At 34.3% G+C, this 22,832-nt stretch overlaps 1 pseudogene; it reads left to right on the forward strand.

Annotated features, from left to right (window-relative positions):
- The first annotated feature begins 19,647 nt into the window (after positions 1–19,647).
- On the forward strand, positions 19,648–20,616 carry LOC124973716 (CCR4-NOT transcription complex subunit 4-like; annotated as a pseudogene).
- Positions 20,617–22,832: the final 2,216 nt, after the last annotated feature.

The raw sequence follows: 22,832 nt of genomic DNA on the forward strand, positions 1-22,832 counted from the left end.
TGTACTTTCCCTACCACATGGAAAATTCCAGAAATCTCCACTGGTGGAAAGGATTTAACTCCTGACTTAAGCATTGTGTTTTTAGAATCCTGTGTTTAAAAAAATCAAATATGTTCTCCAAGATGAATTTCAGCACTTCAGTTCAAACCTATACAGTTGGTCAATTCTTGGGGTCATGAAGGAAGGGGACACAAAGCAGGTGACTTTTGGTAGGTGATTAGGTTGAGTGAGATCTGTGACACCAGCACTGCCCCACGGAGGCACCGATTCTGAAGGAAAATCAGAGAAATACAACTCGAGGCATTTAGGCTTTGCCTCTAGGATCAACTATATCACAAGGAAGAAATGTGAATAATTCACACTTGAGTCAGAAACAGGAGAGGCTGTGCTTCCTACCCAGGCCATCGCCTCCTCACACTTTTCCCACTTGGAATGATAATTCTCATTCTTGACATGAATTTAATAAACCCCTGTGTTCAATTTCCTGGAACATTCTGACTGTGAATATGGACTTGTTCCCAAAAACCTTGCCTGCCCATCTGCCTCCTGAATGGCTGGTTTCCATGATATCAGAGGAGGGAACGCAGGTTCCTGCATCATGTCTGCTGGCAGCTGCCAGTTTCCACACAAGTAGCAGGTGAAGATTTATCCTCAACCAGATACACAAGCCATCGAATTCACTGTGTAATTTATTGCCTGAGTCAAAATGGTATGAAATAAGAGCAAATAAAACAACCCAATTGACCAGAAAGTGTTCTACATCTTATTTATAGGACTGCTCAAAATCACCTTGAATTGTCTCAGGATCTGCCAGATGTTGCCAATAATTAGTTTGATAAAGCCACTGGGGCCACTTTCTCTCTTTTCCCTCTCTTGTTTCTTTGTTGCCCTTCCTTCCCCTCCTTTCTTTCTTTCATCTCTTCTTTCCCTTCTATTTCTCCTTCCTTTCTTTCTTCTCTCCAGTATTAATTTTCTCAGGCTACCAAAACAAACCACTGCAGACTAAGTAGTTTAAATAGCAGGCTTTTACTTTCTCACAGTTCAGAGGCTGGAAGCCACAGATCAAGGTGTTGGCTGGGTTGATTTCTTCTGCGGCCCCTCCATGTGCATCAATCCTTTTCCCACCTTCTATTACAGTGGACACTCTGTGCACATATACCTGATATCTCTCTGTGTCCTAAATCTCCTCTTCTTGTAAGGGCACCCATCAGATTGGATTAGGGCACACCCTAACAGTCTCCTTTTAACTTGATCATCACTTTAAAGGTCCTAGCACATTATGAATCACTGGGGGATTGTACCTCAACATATGAATGGAGTTGGAGTTGTGGGGACAGAACACCATTCAACCCATAACTTCCCTTTACTTTGTTCCTTTGTTTCTTTATTTTATCCCATCTTACATTCATTCATTAAATTCTTGTTGAGGTCTTATATGGGTCAGATGCTCATCAAATCACAGGGAGGTCATATTCTTTCTATAAACAATACAGTGCAAAGGTTCAGAGGCGTGAGAAGCCTGACCTGAAGCAGTCTTCATCTTTCTTGATGATGTTCCCCATTTTGAACCTTCTTTATTTACTACTCACCTTCCTTACTGTCTTTTTCTACAAAACTACGTAAATTTGCTGAAAGCAGAAATTTTATATTTTCCTTGACTATAGTCCTCCCTGCCTGGAATAGTACATAACAGTGTGTACTAAACATGTATTTTCTGAATTAGTTAAAAGGGTGGGTTTTCAAAAATGATTCCCAAGTACCTATGTGTTTGGAAGTCTTGTTTAATGTATACCATGGACTAATGAGGTGGTGAAAATAGAACTCTGTGTTTCTGCATTCAGATTCCCCAGCTCTGCAAAGTAGACCCAATAGGCTTCAGTTTTCATTTTGTATCATAGGAGCCTGAACAGGACTTAACTCATAGGTTTATTGGACAATTTAATTAGTATTTCTAAGTTTAAACATTTAAGGTGCTAGGTAAGTCTACATAATTCTAATGTTTTTATTTTCTTTGCCGAGGCTATATGTTTGAAAGATACAACCCCCACCCTGATCCCTGCTTCCTTGGGAGACATCATGTAACATAGGGTCTTACATACATGATATTGTCACAATGTTTCAATTATTACCCCCCAGTCTGTTGCTATGAAGGACTCTTGTCTCCTAGTTGCTAAAGAACACAAGGTCTGGGAAGGCATATAGAGTTTTAGAGAGAGGAATTGGTGCCTAATGGAAGGATATGCATATAATTGGATAAGAAAATTAATCTAAAACCAGTTGCTGAGGTTTCTTCTGCCAGGGAAAGTTAAATTAGATAATCATCTCTGGAGTTACATATTTCAAGTGGGGTCTAGAGGAAGAGAAGTTGAAGTAATGGAGAGACTGTTCAAAGAATTTAATAAAATCACAAAATTCTAGGCCTTTGCTCTTCTGTTTTTCTCAGTCTGACCTCCCTCCTGCTCTGCTCCTCTGCCTATTTGCCCCTCCCTATCTCTTCCATTCTCTCTTCTTACTTTCCTGCAAATTGATTATTTATGTCTCCATCTTCCTTAGATTTCATTTATCTCTGATTTGGAGACAATGATTCCTATGTTTTTGGAAGAGAGAATGAATACAAAGCAATTAGTATAATTCTCTGTAACACATAAGCATATGTAAGTTAAAGAAGACCTATCCAAATTCATAAATAAATAATCTTTTCTTAGAATAATGATGAAATAAAAGGCAAATGTATTCACAATAACATATTCACTGAATTTTCAAAAGGAAAATGGAATGTGCTCTATCCTTCCCATTATTTCTACCCTCCAGGACAGAGAAGAGCTTTAAAAACCAGAAAATGTGATGGCAATTTGTTAACAAGCTTAGTTTTTTCTAAGATCATACATTATGATATAAGGTGAACTTCTGTGGATGGTAAAATAGCATAAACTTCAAGGTAAAAATGGACCAAAAAAAATTTTACTTCCCATCTTCCCTCTGAGAAAAATAAAAAACAATTAAAATTGATAGGAAAGTATATTTTCTGGATCCAAAGTCATTACAATGAAAAATAACTTTAAAATTGGTGGAATGTGTCCCCAAAATGTGGACAGGAAATCAATTTCCTCTTGCAGCTCACAGACTCTGTAGAGATCTGAAGACCAGTTGGCCCACTTAGTTCAGGGCTCCTGTAGCTTCAGGATCAGTTGCAACACACTGCCGCTCACACTCTTCCCTGTCCTGTCTGCTTCTCCTCTCCCCACTCACTTTTCCCCTAAGTAATCTTTGGCCCAGATAGAAAGGTCCTAAAACCAAGACTTTATGCCTACAGATGTGATAAGAAAAAGGCAGGTTACATGATTATTTGAAACAAACAAATAATAGAAGAATGGAAAATTCATGAAAGAGGTTCTTTCAGGGTGAGGAAGGATATATCTCAGAATCAGAGGTTCAAAGAAAGAAAAGTTCAGAGGTTTTAGACAATGGGAGAGGAAACAAACCAAGCAAAACTGAGGGATAAATTAGAAGAACAAATCCACTCCAAGAATGAAAGGACTATTCAATAAAGCGAATTGGAAAATAGGCATTGGAACAAACAGAAATGAGAAAGATAGACTTAGTTAGGACTAGGCATAAGAAGATGGAAGGAGAAAAATTAGAATAGACAGAGACAAAGGGAAGACAGGAGATGTTCAATTATATAAAGGATTAAAGCAACATAAGGGGCCAACACAAAATTAAAGGTAAAATAAGCAATACTTCTTTGGAAATAAAATCTGTGATAAGTGTACATATCCATCTCCTTCCATGATTCATCACTTTATAACATTTGTCCTCCCATTGGTATATCTGTATGACATTCCATATAAATAAGTTTCTTTTATGAAATATTAAAAACACATCACAATAATTACAGCTTTATCATGAGAAACACTTCACTTGAAGGAGAAAGCCACAGAGTACATCAGCTAGTACAGAAAAAAAATGAATGGGTACACAATATTCATTCACACCACGTTGCTTCTCCACACAATTCTTCTTCATTGGAAAACCTGTCTTCATACTCTACATCCATTCATAGGAGTGCACTTTTAAGTTTGACTGGTATAAAATGTTGTGCCTGGAAAATTTTAAATATTGCATTTGGACATAAAGAACTTGAGATTTAAGTTTTTTACTTGGTATTTAAAGTTTTCAGCCTTTCACTCATATGTAATTCCATATTCCCATTCACCCTGAGTAATTTAAAGTTTTTTGATAATTTAATATAAAAATTTTTGAAATTAATGACTTCTCACTCAAATGAGTATTGTACCCTTGATCAGCCTCCACATGGAGTTGAGTTGGACAAAAAAAATTGGAAGTAGGTAGGATTACGTGTCTGATATCCTTAGCCATAACTTAAAATGCCTATCAAAATTTCTTAGAGAATGTCATTTTGCTTCTCATTAAAGCTCTCACAAAACTTGATCAACTCATAGGCAAAATACTCAATTTCATATGTATATGAGATGTCCTGGTTTTTAAAATTATTTCAATTGTACCTCAAAATAAGTTCTAGTTAGAGTGAAGGCTTTAATGATGAAGAAAACAACTGTTTCTAGCCCTGTTGTGCTAATTATGTAAGTGTTTCTGTAAGAAGATCTACACAGCCACACACTTAAATATACATGCATGTAGCAAACACGTGTATGTGTATTTATATTTGAAAATGTATATATTCAACATACATTTTTCCTGTATTACTCCTACTACTATTTATTTAATAAATATTTATTTAGCATTTAAAATTAAAACTAATAATGTCTGGCTAACCGCTTACTCTTCTACAACTAGTAAAATTGTCAAATTTTAATAAATAAATAGAAAAATGAGATACCAGTGTTTCAGTAAATAGGAATGATTAATATTACTGAAATTCAAAACATATACACTTACTTTCTCTTAAAAACTCTTCATGCTTTCTCTTCAAGCAAAATTATTTTGTGTTCCTATGATAATTCATACATGTGGTTCTTCTACTATGAGAAAAAAAAGGTCAGTCTGTTTCATGACTTTTAAGAACAAGTCATCTTTTACCCCATCAGTCAGCTCTATTCAATTTCTTCTAGCAACACCTGTCCAGGAGGATTTGCTAAGGAATGGCATGACAATTACTGTTCAGTTATAGAGCATCAGAAACTAATAAATCCTGCACTGTTGCTTTTATAACTGCTCATCGTCAGCTGCTCTCCCTATGGTATTAACACTGAATTGAGATGGTCTCACCTCAGACCCATCAAAGGAGAGGGGGTTGCAATTATTTAAAGAAAATACCTGAAGAAAATACGTCAGCAAATCCACATGGCAATGTAATATATATGTGAGTAGATAAATGCAGCATTTTGTGTACACATGAAGTTTGACAGAATATAAACTTTTCCTAAGTTGAATCAGGACACTGACCTATCAGCTTATATAATTTTGAGAGAGAGACTTTAGAATGGCTTTTTGCTGTGATTACACTCCAAACACACACACACACACACACGCACGCACACACACACACAGAGTCCCGCCTTTAGCTTATACTGTTTGGGGAAGGGAGAGGAGAGTATTACATTAGCATGATATAACAACATGCATTCATTACAAATTATCACCTGATATCACAGAAATAGTTTATGTTCCCAGAATTATATTTGTAGTAATATTTCAAAAGATGTCTATTATAATTTCATTGTATTGAATACTTATGTATGCAAATATTTACAATATGAAAATAATTATTCTTAGTTGTAAAGAGTAAGTGATATTTTTAGGTTGTAAATTTCTTAACCTATTTAATGTTTTATTTACTATAATTTCTCAAATCATAAAACAAAATCTGAAAGTAAAAATTAATAATTTTGAAAGAAAATAACCAAAAAGGTCAAATAATGAGGCATATTTAAATATATTTTATTCAAAATTATATAATAAAATTCATAAATTTATCTATCATCTATCTTTATGTATCTCTATGTATCTATGATCATTTGCCCTACAGAGGCACAATGCATTCTTTTAAGTGAATTATTGAGACATTATTTAATTTTATCAAATCATGAGACATATAAAACAAGTCTCAGTAACACTGAATAAGCTGAATTAATTTTCCAAATTTTATTTGACTATAAATAAAGATAAAATTTAATAAGAAGTCATCAGGAAATCATGAAATATTTCAGTGTTATTCAGTATATTTATAATTTAAATGACTCAGTGTCATTTAAAACACTAGTTATTTGTCTTCAAACACAGTAAAAAATATCAGCACACTACATACCTGCTCTGCTAAAATCCAGAGAAGTAGAAATACAGCATCTGAGCAACTTTTCCATCAAATCCTTTGAATAAATAATTATCTTTTGTGTGGACATGAAGAAATTGCCATTTAAACTTTTAACTAATGCTTTAAAAGTAAGAAAAAAACCCTACTGCCCAAGATTTCATCCTCTAAATGTCTGCTTTTCGATGTTTACAATCTTTATGTGTGTCCTAGCCAGGAATGGTGGCACATACCTGTAATCCTAGTGACTTGGGAGGATGAGGCAGGTAGATCACAAGTTTAAGGTCAGCCTCAGAATTTTAGGGAGACCCAGTCTCAAAATGACAAAGAGGATGGGGGATATGGCTCAGTGGTTAAATACCCCTGAGTTCAATCCTCATTACCAAAGAAAAAGAAAGAAAGAAAGAAAGAAAGAAAGAAAGAAAGAAAGAAAGAAAGAAAGAAAGAAAGAAAGAGAGGGAGGGAGGGAGGGAGGGAAGGGAGGGAGGGAGGGAGGAAGGAAGGGAGGGAGGGAGGAAGGAAGGAAGGAAGGAAGGAAGGAAGGAAGGAAGGAAGGAAGGAAGGAAAATTCTGGTCCTTGAAAACTGCCATTTTCCCCCAAAGATGAGGTTTTGGCTTAAGGAGATTAACAAATATTATGTTCTTTGGTTAAAACTATGATTGCACTCCTAAAAGAAAGACAAAATTACTGAAAGAGTTAAAATTGATTTATGTTTTTATAATTTTCTTGCAACTAACTGAAAGGCATCTGCTTCTTCACTGAATTTGTTGCAACATGTTGGTTTTGTTAAAATGAAAATACTGGGTCTCACACAAATATGTAGCTGAAAAAAATACAAGGCAATTTTAATATCCTTTGTAGACAACTGTAGACATTCCTTGAAACAATACTAAACAGCATGAGATAATTTGTTAGAAGTTACTCGTATTTGGTATTAGTGAGCACTGTACTCTGTGTTACATTATAATCCACTAATCTATTCTGAACTTTCAAGGGATGTTTTGCCATTCATGATGTCATTTTCAACAACAAAGATATATCTGGAGGGCTTGTGTTAAATCCAATAAGTCAGGCACTGAAAGACAAATAGTATGTTTAAACTTTCATAAGTTCACATTGGTTATTTGGACAATTTTGGCTAAGTTGTGCAGGTTTTCCAAGTGTTAACAGTTTTCAGTGAAAAATATTTTTTAAAAATCAAGTTTATTATTATCATCGATGTTTTCACATGGAAAGTTTTATGAGCAGATCTATTCTGATTATAATATACATATATATATATATAAAATGATGATATACATATATAATGCTAATTTTCACTTGAAAGTTCACATTTTATAATTGGCAACAAATATCATCATATATTTGCTTTCAAATTACCAATTTGCTGAATTAAATGTAATGGAAATATCTGGTAAAATCTTAATTTGCCAGTCATTCTTCCAAGTAAAAATAATGTTCCCTAGAACAGTGGCTAATTTATCTTGCAACTTAAATTGTGCTGAATAACATGAACTGCTATTACAGACTGGGGACATTGCTTTTTTTTCACAATTTAGTGCCAACACTGTTTACCCACATTGCTTTTGCACCATCAGTATAAATACCAACAAATCTTAAGTAAAATAAAGCTCCTGATATAAACATGAAAATATCTTTAAACTCATGGAGCTCATAAAAATGTCCTGAGGATCCTTGAGTAGAAAGGCAGCTTTGAGAACCACTATTTTTTTAACATACTCTTGTTCCCATTTTTCATTAGCAAATTTTAATCAGACAAAATAATGAATTTCATTCAAACATGTAAATAAAAGATTATATACATATATATATATATAATTTCAAAGTAACAAAAATTGTGCTTAAATATTTTGCTTTTTAAAGAGATTACATACTAATTTATATTACCTTCCTGGTCCTAATGGGTGAGCATTACAACATAGTAAATTCCCAGTGGTTGCTTCTACTAAATCAAAATGTATACCCACCTACATTGTTTTCTGTTATTTCTTTGTCTTTTTCTGTTTTTGTCCTGGGGATTGAAACCAGGAGCCCTTTACAGCTGAATTGTATCCATAGCTCTTTTTATTTTTATGACAAGTCCTCACTAAATTGCTGTGGCTGACCTTAAACTTGTGATCCTTCTGCCTCAGCCTGCCCAGTTCCTAGGAATATGGGTGTGCACTACCTACATTTTTGTTAGATACTATCAAACTAAATTCAGAAAATTACATTTTCAGTGTTTGAGTGCTTCTATGATGTCTTATCATCTGTTTTCTTTCAGTGAGCAGGGCAGGAAAATAATTTTTAAAAAATATATGAATTCATATTGCTGTCTGAATTCAAATTTACCATTACAGTACCTTTACCTACTTTTCAATTTTATATTTTCTAATTTTTTCTTTAAAGTGAGACCCTGGTTTCTAGCAGTGCTAACTCATTTACTGAAGTGCTCTGACCTTCAATATTTAATTTAAAATCATCATAAAACTCTTAACAAAAAGCCTTCTGATTGGAATCTAATATTTATTTGCATTTTATATTATCCTTGAAATATATCCTTAAGAATGAGCATTATTCTTGTTTCATTTCCTTAAAATAATTCTTTTCTATGGGAGAACATACTGCTAATTTGATGTACCATTAGGCTCATTTGTTTCTGCTTTATTTCAGGACATGTGTTTTACATTTTGGGAAGTAAATCTGCATAGTGCAAAAGACAAAATTCTATTAATTGACACACTCATAAAAGTTTGACTTATATGTCTTATGACTCTATTTCTCCCCCTCTCCACTAAGTAATTATTTATATTTTAGTTTTTTAAATAAAATCTGCATTGATTTTCTCAAAAATAAGTGAATATTTGTCATTACTTCACATATGAGGGTAAAAGTCTCTCTACCTTTATTGTATTCCACCCCTTGTCTAACTCAATGACATGTTCTACATATCCTGCATAGAAATAGTTCTCATAATTTTGAAGACTGTTCTGTTGTTATAGATATGCAAGATTCATTCATTCATTCAGTTCTTTATGGGCAACCTTTCAGGTCATTTGCCAGTAATAACTATTACAAATAGTTACTGCAGAGGGGAACATGCTGCAGATTTTGTCATTCAGTTGAAAGTATCCTGAGTTAACTGAATTATTTCTACATGGAGGTGCCCATGTGAGGCCTTTGTGGGCAACTTTCTGTGCATTGTGTCTCTTTATAGCAGAAATCACTGTATTCCTCAACAATGAGACTACTGGTCCTATGGTTGAAAATTACTGCAATCCTCCAAATATGATTTGGCTTTTATCATAATTAGTTTTTTAAATAAAAATCATACACCAGATATTCATAGTATCTTCATAATTCTTATTTAAAAATAAACATCTTCCTGACTCACATGGAGACTTTTGAATTGAGTGCATTTTAGTATTAAAATCATTTTATCATGCATTTAGAAAATAATCTTACAAAACTGGAATTATAAAGCCTTATAAGTCATCATTGTAACTTTCTCAGCTTCTACACTCACTTATTGTTCCTTTACTCTTTGGAACACCTGGGTCTTCATTCATTATAATGTTACCTACATGGACCTATTTGACCATAATAATTCTAGGAAAATGAAGATATATTTCTCATTATGAAAAAATAAGTTCTGTTCCCTTCCTCTTTTCACTGAAAATTCCTTTGAAAACATGTTGTGTGGCTAGAATGTATATTCAATCTATTCCATATTTTAATACTTTTATATAGAACTTTTTCTCATTTGTTAGAAATTGTCTTAAGTGATTACAGACAAGTTGTGAGAAATCTAACCTGGAATGAAAATTTCATATTGTAACATCTTGTATTCAGCAATTTCTAGAAATCTATCCTGAATATTATTGCTTATGTATACAAAGATATATGCACAAGGATACTAAGGACTTCTTTATATGTAATAGCAAAGCACTAGAAACCACCTAAACATCTATAACTAAAGATATAGATACATGCACTGAACAAAGCAAGTAGTATACCAACACATATCAGGAGACCCCCTTTTACACAATTCACGCACTCATGCTAACTCATAAGCAAATACATATTAAAAGCTATTATGGTTTTCTAAATACACAGGGAGACAAATGGAAAGATGCAGCTCATATTATTGACAGTTGACAAATACAGGGGCAGGGAACACAAATGTGTGTGTGTATGTCCATGATAGATCAGGGTACAAAGAAATGGGGACTGAAGTACAGTGTCTGTATAGGAGTTATATAGTTATTTTATTATTTAAATCTTATATAAGAACATATTCATATATTATTTATGAAATTTTTAAAATACAAAAGGTAAAAAAAACCACATATTTGAAAAAGATATCCCATAACTGTGGAAGGTGTTGGATGAGTCTTCTCAGGTGCCCCTTTCTTCCATGCCCTATACTGGACCTTCCAAGATCATCTGAGCATGTTCAACCATAAAGAGGAAAAATAGATTCCTCCTCCAAGTATGTTTTACTTGGCGCCCCATAGTATGTATACAGTTGGCTCAAAAACAATTTGATGTGTAAAAACATAAATACTCCAAAAGCCCGATCAATTATGTGATTACTTTTTGGCCTCTAAAAGGAACAAATTTCTTCCCATGACAACTGGCCTTCTAAAGGGACAATGAAGTTCTCTGGGTAGAGTGATCTAAGTAGAAACTCTTGTCCCAAATTCCACAACATCCTGAGGATATGGCAGAACTAGTCAGAAGTAGCTCAGGAATGGTAATGGCTTCACAAAATGCCAGTGTGCTTATTTGGCAGGAGTCATTTCATCAAAATCCAGAGAAGTAGCTGGAAGCCAATGCAGGTAGAAACAGGTGAGTTACTGTTTTCTCTTTCCCCATATCACAGACATTCTAGGCCTAGGGTTTCAGTTGCATCGCTGAAACAATATGCTCTGAAGAGTTGAACATTAACTCTACAGTTACATGACAAACTCACATCCTATTACTAACTTAAAAGATGTGGATTGGGGTTAGGGTTGTGGCTCAGTGGTAGAGTACTTGCCTGGCACATGTGAGGTACTGTGTTTGATCATCAGCAACATGTAAATAAATAAATGAAGGTATTGGATCCATCTACAACTACAAAATAACAACAACAAAAAGATCTGGATAACACGTACACAGTCACTAAGACTCAGCTATTTTCCTGTAAATTACAAGGTTGGATTCCATCTTACAGCCTTCCTCTCTTAAGAGGAAAACTATATCTCTGGAAAACTACAGCAAAGCTATGTGTGTACCTGAAAAGGAGAGATGAGTGGCACCCTCCCATTACTATTTGTGGAACTTCCCTGGCTTCTAGTAGGTGGTATTCTAGGATGTCAGATTTCATTCAAGTATTATAGAACTTATCACTAAGTCACATTTTGCAATGTGAAGAGTCTAAAATGTTGAATTAAACAGAAAACATACTGGAAAAAATTCACATTTCAGCCAAAAGATCAGTCATGATTTTTATGCATATTACATGATTTTCATTAGCAAAACTGAAAAATGCCAGTGTAGATTATTGGCTTAATATATCAATTTATATAGTAAAAAATGGTGTGTTTTTTTTTTTGTTTTGATTTGTTTTTGCTTTGGGGATGAAATTAAGTGTTCTTTAAATACTAAGCAAAAAAGTTACTAAAACAGACAATCATCTTTCAAATCATCTTTCAGTGTGAGTACAAACTGCGGGGGCATCCGGAATTCCATCCAGTGCTTGACAAAGATCCTCTGGAGGATGATTGCAAAGGCTCATCCTAAAAGGAATTGCCGGATGTTTTGCTCCGAAGCATGGTGTTTTTCTGATAATATATTACTCATTTCAGTCTGAATGGATTGCTTAAGGGGATGAAGGGAATACAACAAAAATTCCAGAAAATATTGCCTACAATCTGAAAAACAATGGGTCTTTACCACTAACAAAATTAAAAATAATTTTGCAACCATACAATGAGTCCCTGAAAGCCTCTGGAGAAAATAGTTGTAGATCTGCCTTTGTCTCCAACAGGCTGGTTAAATTTTAACGATGGTTTTGTTCATGTGTGGTGGTGAGGTAAGAGAATAAGGTTTCATAACATTCCTTCCTTCCTACAAAGAATATGTCACCCCTACAATAAATGTTGGTACACAATTACCAATTGGGACTGCTGCCCTACTGTACCCCTTAACTCAGCAATTCAGATATTAACCAGATGGACCTAGTAGAGATAGTCACATGAGATTACTTGTCTATTGTTTTAACCACGAGAATAATAAGAATAGTCTTAGGTCACATAGAGTTTAGATATTGAGGAAGTAAATATTGTATTACTTCACCGACGTAGTTAGATATTCTTAAAACAATTGTGATTAGGTAAGTATAATCTGTAAGGTTACTGTTTTCTCATAATTTTCTGTTACTTGTTAAAAACAATTTCTGCCTATGCTTTGAAAACTTCTTTAATATTAACCACAAGACTGCCATTAGAGCCTGAAGAAAAATGTATATAAACCCAGCCTTCCCCAGAATAAAGTGGGATTGATTGCACCAGAACTAGAGTCTGTGTCTTTCATTCTCCATCCATCGCCGACGCTGTCTCCCCGCACCCCGTTTACCGGTGTGGAACCCATGGACTCCTGCTAGGGCTGGACCCCGGCAACAAACAATCCTTGCAGTTACCTAGCATCTTATTCTTTCAACTTTATCTACCAAGCACCTACTGAATCCTGAAACAGATATAAAGATGAGAGGCAGAATGGGAAATGAGAAAGAGGCTCCCAAGACTTATCTTGATGGTAGTACTGCTATACAGCTGTGTGATCATCTGCAAAATACTTAACATCTTTGACCCTTAGGTTTCTTACCAGTAAAATGGAGATATCACTTTCTACTTTAAAGGACTACAGAAACAAAGAAGTGCACCTAACAGTGGACTACGCAAAGAGAATACTCAAAGAATGGCAGTTATCATTACCTGGTAACCTACCACCATCATCATCATCTTCATTTTCACCATCTTGCTTAAAATTCAAGTACCTTCTAGTGTAATTAAATATATATATATGCAAATACTGGCCTCACACATTCACATATTTGTTCAGGGTGACCTCAGACACTCCCCCAATACCATCACAGTCCTTTGACACTTACATAATATCCCCACTGAGGCATCTGGCATGCAAATAAGACCATCACTTTGGCCCCTGTCACTCACACAATGTCCTCAATGGAGTTTCTGACACTCACATAATATCTTCAAAGGGCCTCTGACACTCACATAAACACTCCCTGTAACCTCATTCACAAATAGCATCACTGTGGCCTTTGACTCTCACATCATGCCATCAATGTGGCCTCTGAAGCTCACATAATATTGTCACTGGAACCACTGACACTTACCTTATACCTCATTATGACATGTGAGACTCACAGAATAATCTATGACCCTGATAGTCACATCATATCCTACTATCTTTCTCTGATACCAAAACCAGGCAAAACCACATCAAGGAAAGAAAACTTTAGACCAATATCCCTGATGAATATAGTCACAAAAATCCTTAACACAATTCTGACAAAATGCATAAAAAACCATATTAAAAAGACAGTGTACCATGATCAAGTGGGGTTTATCCTAGGGATGCAAAGTTGGTTCAACATCTGGAAATCAAACAAACATAATTCATCACATCAATAGACTTAAAATTAAGAATCATGATTATTTCAATAAATGCTGAGAAAGCATTTGATAAAATACAGCATCCCTACATGCTCAAACACTAGAAAAAAATAGGAATAGTAGGAACATACCTCAATATTTTACACCCCAAACCAACATCATTCTAAGTGGAGAAAAACGGAAAGCTTTCCCTCTAAAAACTGGAACAAGAAAGGGATGCCCTCTTTCACAACTTCTACTCAACATCATCTTTGAAACATTAGCCACAGAAAGCAAACAAACCAAAGAAATTAAAGGGATATGAATAGAAAAAGAATAACTCAAGCAATCTCTATTTGACGTTGACAAAATTCTACATATAAAGGATCCAAAAAACTCCACCAGAACACTTCTAGAATTAATAAGTAAGTTCAGCAAATAGTAGGATATAAAAGAAACACATATAAATCTAATGCATTTCTATTCATAAGTGATGAATCCTCTGAGAGAGAAACGAATAAAACCACTCCATTCAAAATAGCCTAAAAAAAATACTTGGGAATCAATGTAGCGAAAGAAGTGAAAAATCTCTACAATGAGAATTATAAAACACTAAAGAGAGAAATTAATGAAACCTTAGAAGATGGAAAGATCTCCCATGTTCTTGGATAGGCAGAATTAATAACATCAAGGTGACCATACTATTAAAGGCACTATACAAATTTGCTGCAATTTCAATTAAAATCCCAATGATGTTCCTCATAGAAATAGAGAAAGAAATCATGAACTTCATCTGGAAGAATAAAAAACCTCAAATAGCCAAAGCAATCCTGAACAGAAAGAGTGAAGTACGAGTTATCATAGTACCAGAACACAAGCTATACTACAGAGCAATAGAAACAAAAACAGCATGGTATTTGCACTAAAATAGACAGGCAGACCAAAGTTACAGAATAGAGGACATGGAGACAAACCCACATAAATATATTTATCTCATCCTAGACAAAGGTGCCAAAAACATACAATCGAGGAAAAGCCTGTTCCACAAATGGACCTGGGAAAATTGGAAATCTATATGAAGTAAAATGAAATTAAACCTCTATCTCTCACCCTGCAAAAACTTAACTGAAAATGGTTGAAGGACCTATAAATTAGACCAGAGACCCTACACCAAATAGAAGGAAAAATAGGCCCAAATCTTCATCTGGCTTAGGATCAGACTTCCTTAAAAAGACTCCTAAAGCCAAGAAATGAACACAAGGATCAATAAATTTGATGGATTCACAATAAAAAAACTTTTTCTCTGCAAAGAATACAATCAATAATGTGAAAAGAGACCCTACAGAGTGGGAGAAAATCTCCACATGCACCTTCAGATAGAGCACTAGTCTCCAAAATTTATAAAGAAGTTAAAAAACTTTATGACAAAAATACAAAGAACCAAATCAAAAACTGGGTTGAGGAACTGTACACTTCACAGAAGAAGATATGGAGTCAATTATCAAATATATGAAAGGGTTCAAAAGCTCTAGTAATTAGAGAAATTCAAATTAAAACCACCTCAAGATTTTATCTCAGTCCACCTAGAATGGCTATTATCAAATACACAAGCAATAATAGCATTTGGGATGGATATGGGGGGAAAGACACACTTTTACATTGCTGGTGGAGTTGCAAATAGATGCAGTCACTTTGGGAAGCAGTATGGAGATTCCTCAGAAAACTTGGAAAAAACCCACCTTTTGACCCAGTTATCCCACTCTTTGTTTTATACCCAAAAGAATTAAAATCAGCATACTACAGTAAACACAGTCACATCAATGTTTAAAGCAGCTCAATTCACAATAGCTAGATTGTGGTACAAACCTAGATGCTCTTCAACAGATGAATGGATAAAGAAACTATGGTATATATACACAATGGAATATTATTCAGCCATGAAGAATAATATTATGGTATTTGCAAATAAATGAATGGAACTAGAGAATATCATGCAAAGTGAAATAATCCAATCCCAAAAACCAAAGGCTGAATATTTTCCCTGATAAGTAGAAAATGATACATAATGTGGGGGGGCAGAGAAGAATGGAGTACTTTTGGATTACATAGAGGGAAATGAGAGGGGGGAGGGTGTGGGGGTATGAAAGACAGTGGAATGAGAGATGTCACTATGCTATGTACACATATGATTACATGAATTGTATGAATCTATATTAGGTACAACCATAGAAACAAAAAGTTGTGCCCCATTTGTATTTGTGTACAATAAATCATAATGAAGTCTGTAAAAATAAAAAGAAAATAATCTAAAAAGCTATTATGCTAAGTGAAAAAGTGGACATAAAAGTAACATACTGTATAATTAAATTTACAAGAACTATTCGAAACAGACAAATCCATAAAAACAAAATCTATAGAAACTAAAGCTTAATTAAATGATAGAGTGGTGGTACACTCTAGTAACAAGCACAGGGTATTTGCAGTATTCTAAAATTAGTGGTGATAACTGCACAAATCTGAATATACTAAAAATTATCTCACATTAAAAACAAAATGTAATATTTTTACATTCTTACTCTTTTGTTCCCTTTCTTAAAAATAGAACTTATCCCCTTGAAGTGTATTTGGAAATATCAAGGATCACAGCACTTTCCACCTCCATATCTGGACCAAACAGAGGAGACATAAAGTAACATCAGCTTTCAAAAACAACAACAAACTAAAAGGGGATTAGGGACATAGCTGCAGTATAGCATGCTGAAGACTCTGGGCCTGACTCCTAGCATGGGGGAAAAAAATTGGAAAAGAGAAAAATGTTAAGTCTGTTACCTAAGACAACCAAATTAATGATAAACATCAATATGGCTAAACGAGTTATTTAAAATCCATAAAATCTAGCAATTCTGCTCATGATCCAAAATATGAAAAGGGAGCATGGGGGATACAGCAGCACACACACATATGCACACAATGGAAATCAGGAAAACAATTCCAAGTACAATAGCATCAAAAAAAGAATAAACAGGTATAAGCTTAACTGAAGAAGCAAAAAACTAATACATTAAATTATGAAATGCTACCCAAAAGTGAATATGCAAATATATGAATCAAAATATATTAATGGAAGATGTTGATACTACCCAAACTTATCTACATATTCAATATAATAACTATCAAAATTTTAATCATTTATTTTTTTGCAGAAATAGATAATTTCATTCTACATTTCACACAGAATTTCAATGGACCATATACAGCCAGAACAACCTTGAAGATCAAAAAGAATTTTAGAGAACTCATGTTTCTTGATTTCAAAATACACTACAAAGTTATAGTCATTGGAGCAATATTGAAGTTCATTGGTACACCAGCTGCCTAGCATGATGAAGGACTCTAGGTTTCCTCCCCAGTAGCACAAAAAAGTAAAACCAAACTATACAAAAAAAAGGCACATTGGAAGGTAGTGGAGACATAAATTAATGGAATGAAATATAACATCGAGAAATAATCACTTACATAGTAGTCCTGCTTGTCCAGTTTCACTTTCTGTGGTTCAGTTACCTGAGGTCAAACATGGCACAAAAATATTAAATATCAGTATTACAATTACAGTAACAATTTACAAGTTTTAAATTGCATGCTCTTGTGAGTATAATAAAATATCATCTGTGCAAGGACATTAATCATCCCTTTGTGCAGCATATAAACTTCCTGTCCCCTAGTTACTTAGTAGCCATAGCAACCATCCAATCAACTATTGCAGTATCACAGTGCTTGAGTTCAAGTAACCCTTATTCATAGCCTAACACAAAGATTGTCACTCACCTCACTTCATCTCATCACAGGTATTGTATTATGACAGGAAGGATTTAAGAAGACATTTTGAGAAAGAGGAAACCACATTCACATAACATTTCTACAGTATAATTCTATTAATTGTTCTATTTTATCATTATTTTTAGTTTTATCACTAATATCTTACTGTGACTATTTTATAAATTATCATGGTTTAGAACTATCCACATTTCTAGGCATCCATGGGTCTTGGAACATCCTATCCATGGATAAAAGTGACTACTATATGATCATACTATTTTAGATACCAAGTATATTCGGTAGGGGAAGGACAATCTTTTTGATAGTCTGGGGAAAATGTATGTGCCTAAATAAAAGAATAAAGTTGGATCCTTCCCTTATACTAAATATAAAACTTAAATAAAATGAATAAAATACATAAACAAAAGAGCTAAAATTATAAAATTGTTATAAGGAAACGGGAAACTTCATGACAATGCAGTTAGCAATTATTTCTTGAGTATGAAAACCAAAGACACAAAATATTGTAAGAAAAATAAAATTCTGTTAACAAGGTATGTGAATGTGGTTTCATGTCTCAAAATACCTTCTTGTACTGTAATTATCTTTCTTGTCATGATATTAGCTGACACAATGCATATGTGATGAGAGTAAGAGAGGTAAATGATAGCCTTTGTGATGTAATGTTAGGCTATGGGTAAGGGTTACTTGAACATAAGCAGTGTGATCCTGCAACAGCTGATTTGCTGGTTGATATGGATGTTAAGTGACCAAAAGACAAAGAAAAATACACTATTCTACATTAAAATGAAAACCTCTTGTGTCTCAAAGAGCACTATCACAGAATAGAAAGGCAATCCACAGGAGAAAATGTGTATAAAGCATGTATCTGATAAATGATTAATATCCAGAATATACTTTAAAATTTTTTATCTCAACAACAATAACAAATAAAACTTAAATGTGGACATAATACTTTGTTATGGACTTTGTGTCTCCTCAAATTTTAAATCTTCATGCCCTATTCCCTAATGTGACAATATATTTGGAAGTGAGATCTTTATAAAGTTGCAATGAAGATTAAATAAGATCTTCAGTTGTCATGATTCAACAGGATTATTGAGTTTTTCAGAGACACCACAGGCTTACTCTCCAAGAAGAGAACCCTCACCAAAAACTGAACACTGTCTAAACATTGATTTTAGACTTTTCAAACTCCAGAACTATGAAAAAATAAAGTGATTGTTTAAGTCACCCAGCCTGCAGTATTTTTTACAGTAGTCTGCAAAAACTAGCATACACTTGAGCAGACATTATAACGAAGACATACAAAAGGCCAATACATACCAAAAGAGATGTTCAACATCACTAGTCATTACAGTCACGCAAATCATAAACACAATGGGATACTACTTCACCTCCATTAGCATTGCTACTATTTTAAAAATTTTAAAGAAGTTTTTGAAGCATTGATCAGGATATAAAGAAATAGAACCCTTATACATTGTGGTGGAAATCTAAAACACAGACACTAAGGAAATAACAAGGAGATTTCTCAAAAAAATAAGTACAAGGGAAGTCTTACCCTAATGTAAGATGGTGACTGTCTGGCTGTGGAACCCACCAAAAGCTGAGACTGTCTCTCAGTTATAAATGTTGAACTTCTGAAGCAATGTGGCCTGGTTCTGAAGAGTTTCTCCCCTTATGCTAGTTCAGTGGTCTCTTGTAAGAAAATGGCATGGAGTGGAGTCCACTAAGGGAAAAGTGAGGAAAGGCAGGTGGGTCTTCAAAGTTCTACATTTTAGCTCTCAGTGCTCAATTTCCTTCCCCCATAAATTAGTATAAACACTTGCCACTGTTGAATAAACATGAAGATGTCTCAAAATCCTGATGCTAAGGAAGACCCTGTGGAATGCAGTCTTTGCATGGAGCCCTAGAGATATATGAAATAAACTTTTTCCCTTGCACCTACCTGTGGCCACTGGATTTGTCAATTTTGTTGGCCTAGAAGTTGCACTGATGAAAATGGTCTTTGTCCTGCACATAGAAAGCCACATCCGTAAGATCCAGACGTTCATGAACCACTCTCGCAGGAAGAACTGCAAAGGAGAAAGAATGAGAACAAAATGAGAGAAAACAGAAAATCACAAATATTTGACAGTGTATAGGCTCTCAAAAAAATCTCATTTTTGTTGTAAGTCTGTCCCAGTGCCTAGCTGACCCAGGGGTTTTAAAACAACCAGAATACTTTGGGAAGTTTGGTAAAACACACTAAGTTTGTCATCAGTAATAGCACATCATACACAGGCTCACAGGGTCCTAGTGCCAGTGCTTATATCTAACCTATATTTGGTCAGAAAATGCTCTAAGAGCTACACAGTGTGTCAACAATGTGGTGGTAGATAGCATAACTCTTAAGGAATCCTTGGTGCAAAAAAAATAAATAAATAAAAACACTGTATTTATTTCTTACAGAATATGCAGTGTCTAAAACCTGACTGCATGTACCTACATGAATGGGGAGATGAGGCAGGAATCATCACAAAAGAGGAAATTCATGTTGATACACACCAAAAATATGAACAGAAATTATTTCAAGAATTGTATAAGTTAAATTCCAATTTTCTTCAATTATCTATGGATTCAGTTTATAAAAATAAGAACCAAGTGACACCACTGCAGAGCACCATTGATACACCTTCAGATTCTCTCAGACTAGGGAATTGTGGTAATTCTCAGCATATATCAAACACTGATACACCTTCACCACCACCTGATTTATCAAAATCCAATCCAGTCATCCCCCAAAGAACATCCAATCACAGTACAAGGTCCCTATTTGAAGAGGCAGTAACAGATTCACAGTCACTATTCTCTGCCAATTTTTGCCATTCCAATCCTATCTCAAGTGATCTTCCTCCTTTTCCCAGCTCCCCATGGACATCTAGTAATTGGCCTATGGCACCAGAGCCACAGAGTATCTTCACATCAGAAAAAACCCAGTATCAAAAACCTCTACAGATTGGCAAGCAGCATATGTCTCTGGTTCTTCTAAACAACCAGAAGATGACTTGGGGTTTGATCCTTTTGATGTTTCTCAAAAAGTTATAGCAGACCTGAGTGAGCAGGAATTGTTTATCCAAGACAAACATTCCCTTTCACACACATCTCTTTAGAACTCCTTTTCACATACAACAACTGCCAAAGGTCTTGGCTCTGGATTCCTAGATCTGCTGCATGAACCAATGCCAACTCTCTTAATTGTACCTTTTTGGTCTTGCCACAAAACTTCCCTCAATTGCAGCAGCACTGAGCAATTTACAATTCCTTCAGTTTTCCAGACCAGGCAGCCTACTATTCTTGGATAGCCTTTCCATACAATAGCATCATGCACTTGAAACACACAGCAAACCACACTTCAAATAGTACTTCTCTGGACTTGAATTTGGTTTCACTGAAAGCCTTTGAAAATTCTTGAATGACTCGTGCTTCTCTTTGTTGGGTGGGTAGGGAGAGAACTGTTGAATAACAGAAGGTACTTATTACTCACGGAAATTTCTGTAAAAAAATTCTTTATTATCATCTAAAATATTTTTAATTAGACAGGTACCTTATAATTTTGCACTTTATTAGGATGATGGAGTATTATACGAAGTCAATGTTTGGAAGCATTTTGCTAAATAGGATAATTACCAAAATTTATTATGGTATATAAGTAAAAAAAGAAAAACAAATATATGGACACTGAAACTATGATTCTGTAAAAGCCCAATGTCATAGTAAAAAAAATCTTATTTCCATACAAAAGTAAAGTGGTTAAAACAATTTTAATATAATAATTAATGATAACCTGAGGGATTAAAGTCACTCTAACTGGTAGGGCATTTACTTATTTTGACTGATACACACGTCAACACAATGCTATAAATAAAGTTTGAGCATATTTGAGAGCTCTGATTATTCTTTGGTAACATGTCACAGACATACTTTGTGTGGAAAAGAAGCTGTTCAAGGAGAGATGTTTATCCTTTCAGTCTTGTTTTTAATTACAGAGGAAATATTATGTATACATAAAAATATAAGTTTGATTCCAGAATATTTATGGTTTTGTTCTTCTACCCTTGAAGGTTTCAGGCCTTTTGGGTCTAAGATCCTATGTGACATTTAGAGGTAGTGTTTTCTAAGGAGTCATTCTTAGTAGTGTTGTCATTTAATTTGGGCTTTTGAGATGATGTGCAAAAGAGAGCTTGTTCATCTTCTGATTCTCTCAAGTAGAATACAGCAATTCCATACTCTGATACATAATTTACATAATTAAATTTTATCTCATCTTGGCCTTTAATATGTGGCACAACACAAGTTTTCATTCTAGAATACTTTGACAGAAAAGCATTCATTCTCTTATCTTCAGCAAGATTGATAGATGAATTTACAAAGCTCCCTCTAATTCTTTGACTGTATTCCCTTCAGACCAATAACATTTCATGATCTAGAGAAATAGCTAGATCTTTGTGGCTATGGATAAGAGAAGTTAATTTACATAAGTATAAGAGCACATGACATCATGATTTACACATTGATGAGACTTCTGATATGTGCTCATTTAATTATGGTAGATAGTAGGTAATCCATAGTAAAATGTTGCACTCCATTCTTACATAATATTGTTTATGGAACAATAAGTGTTCAATTTCTGTACACCTTTTCTTCTATTCAAGGTAAGTCTATTAGAATGCAATTGTTTTGTTTTGTTTTAATCATTTAGAAATGTGGTATTTTAATTATAAGTACTGAATTGCATAATTGGTTATAACATTAGAAATTGAAGCTCCTCTAAATATTTAAAAATAAAGTGTTTACCCAATTACAATCACTATTTAATGTGGGGATACAGAAGAAGCATAAAAATATGAATACTGATCCCTAGTTATTGAACTTAATAGGGAGTTTAAAAAATTCTAATTTTGTAACTTCCCAGTACAAGCATTTCAAATCAGAATATAAAATGGTAAGGCCTGAGAATGGGAGACAAGAACATAATGATTGATACCTCATTAAT

This window comes from Sciurus carolinensis, unplaced genomic scaffold (assembly GCF_902686445.1).
Source record: "Sciurus carolinensis unplaced genomic scaffold, mSciCar1.2, whole genome shotgun sequence".
NCBI classification, from domain to species: domain Eukaryota; kingdom Metazoa; phylum Chordata; class Mammalia; order Rodentia; family Sciuridae; genus Sciurus; species Sciurus carolinensis.